This window comes from Myotis brandtii, unplaced genomic scaffold, assembly GCF_000412655.1.
Source record: "Myotis brandtii unplaced genomic scaffold, ASM41265v1 scaffold9, whole genome shotgun sequence".
NCBI classification, from domain to species: domain Eukaryota; kingdom Metazoa; phylum Chordata; class Mammalia; order Chiroptera; family Vespertilionidae; genus Myotis; species Myotis brandtii.
In genome coordinates this window covers 1,089,342-1,096,632 of record NW_005371693.1, presented here as the reverse complement: position 1 = coordinate 1,096,632, position 7,291 = coordinate 1,089,342, and the positions used below count along the sequence as shown (strand labels likewise).

At 42.1% G+C, this 7,291-nt stretch overlaps 1 long non-coding RNA gene across 1 annotated transcript; it reads right to left on the bottom strand.

The window, feature by feature from the left end:
• Positions 1 to 3,805: 3,805 nt before the first annotated feature.
• Positions 3,806 to 5,312, bottom strand: LOC102243259. Its single transcript, XR_314664.1, has 3 exons — positions 5,161 to 5,312; positions 4,173 to 4,283; positions 3,806 to 3,939 (listed from the first exon to the last, which is right to left on the bottom strand). It is a non-coding gene; the product is annotated as an uncharacterized LOC102243259 (long non-coding RNA).
• Positions 5,313 to 7,291: the final 1,979 nt, after the last annotated feature.

The window sequence follows — 7,291 nt, the reverse complement described above, 5'->3', positions numbered from 1 at the left end:
GGCAGGATTATTCTTCAGTGTGTGTGTGGAGGGGGGTGCGGGGCAGGGGCTGTCCTGCAGGATGTTCAACAGCACCCTGCCCTCTACCCACTAGATGCCAGCAGCATTCCTGAAGTTGTGATAGCAAAGAATATCTCCAGGCATTGAAAAAGAATCCTGAGGAGACAAAATCACAGCTGGTTGAAAACCACTATTCTGGTGTGTCTATAAATATGGTGGCAGTGCCCCTCTCCCTTTGTGTGATGCCAAGGAGAGTGTGGAAGAAGAAAGCCTGAGTCTGATGTCATGATCCCAAACTTGGGAAGCTGAGCCTTATTGAGGAGAGCAGGGTGGTGATAGACAGCGCTGGACTGGGGGAGTCTGAAGACCAGCCATCTAGCCCTGGCTCTGATATGTGTTAGCTGTGCGTGGGCATGAAGCAATCATTTTGTCTGTTTCTTACCATTGTGTTCCTTGTGTCTAATGAATTGAAGCCACTTCTTTTTTTAAAATAATTTTTTATTTTTCAATTATAGTTGACCTACAATATTTTATTTGTTTCAGATGTACAACATAGTAATTAGACATTTTTATACCTTTATGAAGTAATCACCCCAATAAATCTAGTACCTATCTGACACCATACATAATTATTGAAATATTATTGACTGTATTCCCTATGCTATACTTTATATCCCCATGACTATTTTGTAACTATCAATTTGTACTTCTTAATTCATTCACCTTTTTCAACCACCTCCCCCACACCCCCTCTCATCTGGAAAACATAAAAATGTTCTCTGTATCTGTAGTTTGTTTCTGTTTTGTTTGTTTTTTATTTTGTTTTTTAAGGTTCTGTGTATAAGTGAAATCATATGCTATTTGTCTTTGTCTGACTTATTTCACTTCGCATAATATCCTCTAGGTACATTCATGTTGTTGCAGATGGCAAGATTTTATTTATTTTTATGGCTAAGTCACATTGTATCCTATATAATAAAAGGGTAATATGCAAGTTGACCAAACCCCAAACCAGGGAACAACCGGTCGCTATGGCATGCACTGACCACCAGGGGGCAGGCCCAGTGACCCACCTCCGTGGCCGCAGTCAGACATCCCCTGAGGGCTCCCAGACTGTGAAAGGGCGCAGGCTTGGCTGACCCTCCCCGCCACATGCACGAATTTTGTGCACCGGGTCTTTAGTATTGTATATATGTACCAGTTTTTCTTTATCCATTTATTTATTGGTGGACCCTTAGGTTGCTTCCATATCTTGGCTATTTTAAATAATGCTGCAATGTACATAGGGATGCATATGTCTTTTCAAATTAGTGTTTGAGGTTGCTTCAGATAAATACCCAGAAGTGTAATTGCTGGATCCTTCTTTGTCTTTTGTTATAGCCTTTGTTTTAAGTCTATTTAGTGTGATATAAATATTACTAACCCAGCTTTTTTGCTTGCTTGTTTCCATTTTCATGAAATATCTTTTTCAGTCTGAGTGTTTTTCAATCTGAAGTGAGTCTCTTGTATATAGCATATGTAAAAGTCTTGTTTCCTTATTCATTTAGCCACCCTATGTCTTTGATTAGAGCATTTCATCCATTTACATTTAAAGTAACTGGTGATAGATATGTAGTTATTGGCATTTTATTGTTCATATTTTTTACTTTTTTTTTTTGCTTCTTTTTAAAAAGGTTCCTTTAACATTTCTTGTAATACTGGCTTGGGGGTGAACTCCTTTAGATTGTTTGGGAGGAGGGATTTGGGCAGTTCTTTATCTGTCCTTCAATTCTAAATGATAGTTTTGCTGGATAGAATAATCTTGGTTGTAGGTTCTTGCTTTCCATCACTTTGAATATTTTGTGCCATTCCCTTTTGGCCCACAAAGTTTCTGTTGAGAAATCAGCTGATACTCCTATGGGCATTCCCTTGTTGGTAGCTAACTGCTCTTCTCTTAATGCCTTTAAGATTCTCTTTTTGTCATTAACCATTGGCATTTTAATTATGATGCATCTTGGTGTGGGCCTCTTTGGATTCATCTTGTTTGGAACTTTCTGTGTTTCCTAGACTTGAATATCTATTTCCTTAGCCAGGTTAGGGAAGTTTTTCATCATTTTTTTCAAATAGGTTTTCAATAATTTGCTCGCTTTTTTATCCTTTTGGTACCCCTATGATGTGATCTGAATAGCAGTTTAAGGGGCTTCTGGAACAACATGCTGGTATGCTTGATGTTGTTCCAGAGGCCCCTTAAACTAGCTTCATATTTTTGGATTCTTTTTTTTTTTTGCTATTCTGATTGGGTGTTTTCTGCTACCTTATTTTCCATAGTGATTTGATACTCTGCTTCATTTAATTTACTGTTGATTTTTTTTCTAATGTATTCTTTATTTCAGTTACTGTATTCTTCATTTCTGACTGGTTCTTTTTTATGTATTCTATCTCCATATTTGTCTCTCCTATATCTTTGTTAAATTTCTCACTGAACTCATTGAGCATCATTATATCCAGTGTTTTAAATTCTGCATCTGGTAGATTGCCTGTCTCTATTTCATTTAGTTCTTTTTTGGAGATTTATTTTGTTATTTCATTTGGGACATGTTCCTTTGTCTCCTCATTTTGGCTGCATCCCTGTGTTTATTTCTATGTATTAGGTGGGTCTGCTACATCTCCCAGCCTTGGTAGAATGGCCTTATATAGAAGGCTTCCTGGAGGGCCCAGTGGCACAGTCTCCCTGGTCACCTGAGCTGGGTACTCTAGGTGTGTCTTTTGTGTGGATGGTGTGTGCCCTCCTATTGTAGTTGAGCCTTTTTGAAATAGCCGTGTAAGGGTTGACCCTCAGAGAAGCTCTTGTTCAGGGGCTAACCCTATGGAGCAGGATTCATTTCAGCAGGGCTCTGATGCTTGCAGAGTCTGCCCTTTGAGTGTGTCATTTGTGGGGGTAGTTGGGTGGTGCTCTGGTGTGATCTGAACCTGGTTACTGAGTGTGTTGGTTCTGGGCCTCTTGGGAGGGACATTGATGTAGGTTAAGTGCCCTGCCTGCAACAAAGTGATCTGGAGATGTTTTCCACTTGTGCTGGGCTCAGAGGATCCTGGGAGAGCCTAAGCTTTGAAATGAGGCTGGCTGCTGCTAGTGCCAGGCCTAGAGTTGCTTAGCAAGAGGTATGAGGCACACCCATGGCAGATGTTACTTATTTGGGGTTTGTAAACCTTTGAGAGATATTAGGAAAGTGCACAGCATGAGCCAAGATAGGCCATTTGTATGGAAAGCCACCAAAAGTGACTTGGGTGGGCCCATAAGTTGGGTAAGGTAGGGTCTAAGGGACTCACTAGGGTGGGGCAAATGGTGTTAGCAAGGTTGATGGGGACTCAGATAAAGCATCTGTCTGCACCTGCAGGGAGAGGGCTCAGCAAAGGAACGATGGCATCATGGCATCTATCAGCGCTTCTGTCTGGGAGAAAGCTGCCCCTCCAGGCCTCTCCCTCAAGTCAGACAATTCAGTTCCTCCCTCTATGTCCCTGGTGCCTTTTGAGCTGCTGCCCCAGTGCTGGAGCTCAGAGCAGGTAAGTCCATGAGGGAGTAAGTTAGTGCTCGGGCCCTTTAGGAGGAATACCTGGGACTTCAGCAGCCTTCTCTACCTCACTCAGCTATAATCCAAGCTGGTTCTTACAGCCAGAAGTTACGGAGACTTCTCTTCCCAGCACTGGAACCCTGAGCTGGGACTCCCGTTCTGGAGTTGGAACTCCTGCTCCTCAGGGAGAAATCTTGAAGCTGAGATATCCGTCCCAATTTTTAATCACCACACGTGAGTGTGGGGCCAGCCTGTTCCGTGTCTCTGCCCCTCGTACTAGTCTCAGCATGACTTCTTCTGTGTATCCTTAGTTCTAGGACTTCTGTTCAGTTAGACTTCCGGTGGTTCTCAAGGATGGTTTCTCTATAGTTTAGTTGTAATTTTGATGTGGCTGCAGGAGAAGGCAAGCACAGCATTTACACATTTTGCCATTTTGACCAGATAAGGTTGCTTCTAACTTTCATACTTTCCAGTTTATTACTCAGGGTATTTAAAGAAACAGACCTAATTAGATATCTCTCTCTCTCTCCCCCCTCTCTCTATCATTACTTATATACTTAATGTTTATTTTTTCATATAGGTAGAGATAGAGATGAGGAGATTTATTATGAGGAATTGGCTTACGTGGAGGCTAAAAGTTTCACATCTGCTGTCTGCTGATGGAGACCTTAGAAAGCTTGTGGTCTGTGATTCAGTCCAAGTTTGAAGGCCTGAGAACCAGGAGTGCCAATGTCCCTGGGCAGAAGAAGACGGATGTCTCAGCTCAAGCAAGAGGACAAAATAGCCCTTCCTCCACCTTTTGTTCCTTTCCGGCCCTCGGTTGCTGAGAGATGCCCCCCTGCACCATGAGGACCATCTTCTTAACTCAGTCCACCGACTCAAACGCTAATCTCTGCTGGAGACACCCCTCACAGATTCCCCCAGGAAATGTTGTTTTACCAGCTCTCTGGTTGTCTATGAGCCCCGTCAAGTTGACACATAAACTTAACCATCACAACATTCTATTGTTAAGTGGCAATGGCCTTGGGATGCAGCTTTCTGCCTCCAGGTTTCCCTGGAATTTTCATTCACATTTCAGAGTGCAGACTGGAGTCAAAGAAAAGCATAAAAGCAGATGAGGGTAGTGAGCCAGTGAGAGGTGCTGTGGGAAGGTGTTTACTGCCCTTTCTACCTTGTCCCTCTTCTTCTTCATTCCCTTTTCTCTCTCTTTTCGTGCCTAAAGTAGAGAGGCAGTTAGCCAGAATTAGCCAGGAGAGCAGAGGGAAAGAGAGACTGACATTTCATAGAGGGCCGGTGTGATTTTGATGTTTTGTATAGTCAATATGATTGAAAAATCCAAAAATTTCACTCAATACAGCAGGACACACACACACACACACACACACACACACACACACACACACACACGGTAATTAGTCCACCATGCCAAAGAATTTCGCTTTTTCAGTGGCTGTTGGGGAAGCGACAGTCATTTCACTCAGCAACATTCTATCATCAGATTATGGGAGAGGAATTTCATTGCAGGCATTTCCTCTTTCCTGTAAAAATTTAATTCCAATAGAAAGAGTTCTGTATCTGATAGGGGGGAAAAAGACAGAGGCAAATTACTCACCAATAAAAATGGCCTAATACGCAGGCACAGGGACCTATTTCAAATACAAATTCGTAAAAATTAAACCAGTGAAGTCGTGCTTCGAGTATGGTCATTTGCAAAACGAAGGACCTCACTTATTTCTCCTTTTCTAAGAAGAGGCAGCCCGTGCTGCTTTGATCCAAGTGCAGCCTGAGTGTCCGGAACTAGCAATGTTTGCAGAAGCGATTAGCTGAGAACGAAGGGCAACATCTGATCATGGGGAGGGGTAGTGAGTGGGCTCAGAGCCAGTGAACCTTGATCTGTTTTGCACACCTACCTATAATTTGTAAATCAGCCATACTGATCCTGGCAAGAGGAAGTCTACAAATAAAGGGATGCACTTGTTATTTTTGGAAATGCTTTCATTCAGGGGTGGGGAGGAGTAGCGCATACACTGACTAGAAATGAGCTAAGCTGCAGAGGGCACATGTATCCAGCACTGTGATGAAGGAAGGAGCGCAGAGCCTTCCCTAACTGCTGGTATTACTGAGAAGGCATCTCTCTCCCTTTTCAGTAGGGGAGAATCCTAACTAGGCTTGGGTCCTATCCGATAACCAGGGCATTCCATTACAACATATTTATAGAAATTCTTACATACATCCAAATAGCAGACACTTCTGACTTTGAAGTGAAGGATTAATATAGGTCCTAGGTTACCCACCTAAGAGAAAGCACCTTGAAAAAGGAATATTAGTTTACCAACTGAAGGCATTCTTATTAAAACCATGTATTTTGTGCTTGTATAGAAAGAATTTAGCACTCTGTTCTAAATGTTGACCATCTCAGCACTCCCCAAGGAGGATGGATGTGAGACTAAGAACCATCCACCAATTAAAAAACTGTTACCCCACCACCTATCTCATGTTAGATTTTGACCTTTCTTGCTGTCTTCACATATTCCTGTTATTTTCAACATCCTATTTTTCAAAACCCAGCTCCTTCACTCGTCAGCTGTGTGGCCACGGGAAGTTCTTAGACCGCTCTGAGCTTTTGTAAAATGAGGTAATAATCCCTACTTCAGATACAGTACACCCCACACAAGCAATACACCCAATCTCCCTTTTTCCTTTGCTCCCACATCTCTTCTATCCCTGGTCTGTGCTATATCTCATTACTGAACAACTTCTCTAACTTCCAATGCATTAACTTCTGTCTCTCACCTCAAGATGAGAAAAAAAAAAGATAAGAATAATCATGTGAACGCTGACAACTCAAGACTCTCCAGGGACATTTCTGGATGGGAATCATGTCCATGGTAAAGTCTACAATCCAATAGATGACAGCATTTCACATTCAAATGGCAACTATTTCTACTTCACTACACAAAAGAATGGGGTCATAGAAATTTGGAGATCTACAGTGAATTTTCTCTCATTGTTGCCTCTGTGTAATTTCATCCACAGGAAAAAAAGAAATAGATAAAAGTCTTTGCCACCTCAATTTTTTAATATTTTCTTGTCTTTTTCTCCCTAGTAATTTCAAAAGCTTAAATAATACAGGTAGAGATAAGGCAGGATGGAAATACTTTTAAAGTAAATTTAATCTGAGATAAAACTCCTGCCTTGTTTTCCTATAGAGGGAATGGTTTCATAATTGGTAAACCTAAAAATTAAGAATGGTTCAGTGATGGATTTTTTCTTTTAGTATATGTTATTTTGTGTTTCCATTTTATGTTATTTATGTATTTGATTTCTAAGTACTATGGTACTTCATTTTTTCAATGTGTCCGCTTAAAAATGAAAGTATATAATTATATGATCTTCTGTAGATGAATTACTTTCTAGTTATGACATTGAAGGAATAAACCATCAGGGAAATATTACTATACACTAGAGGCCTGGTGCACGAAATTCGTGCACTTGGAGGGGTGTCCCTCTGCCCTGCCTATGCCCTCTCGCAGTCCAGGACCCCTTGGGGGATGCCTACCTGCCAGCTTAGGTCCGCTCCCCTGGGCTTAGTCGGACATCCTTAGTGCTGCTGAGGAGGCAGGGGAGGCTCCTGCCACCACCACTGCACTCGCAGCTGTCAGCCTGGCTTGTAGCTGAGCGGAGCTCCCCCTATGGGAGCACACTGACCACCAGGGGGCAGCTCCTGCATTGAGCATCTGCCC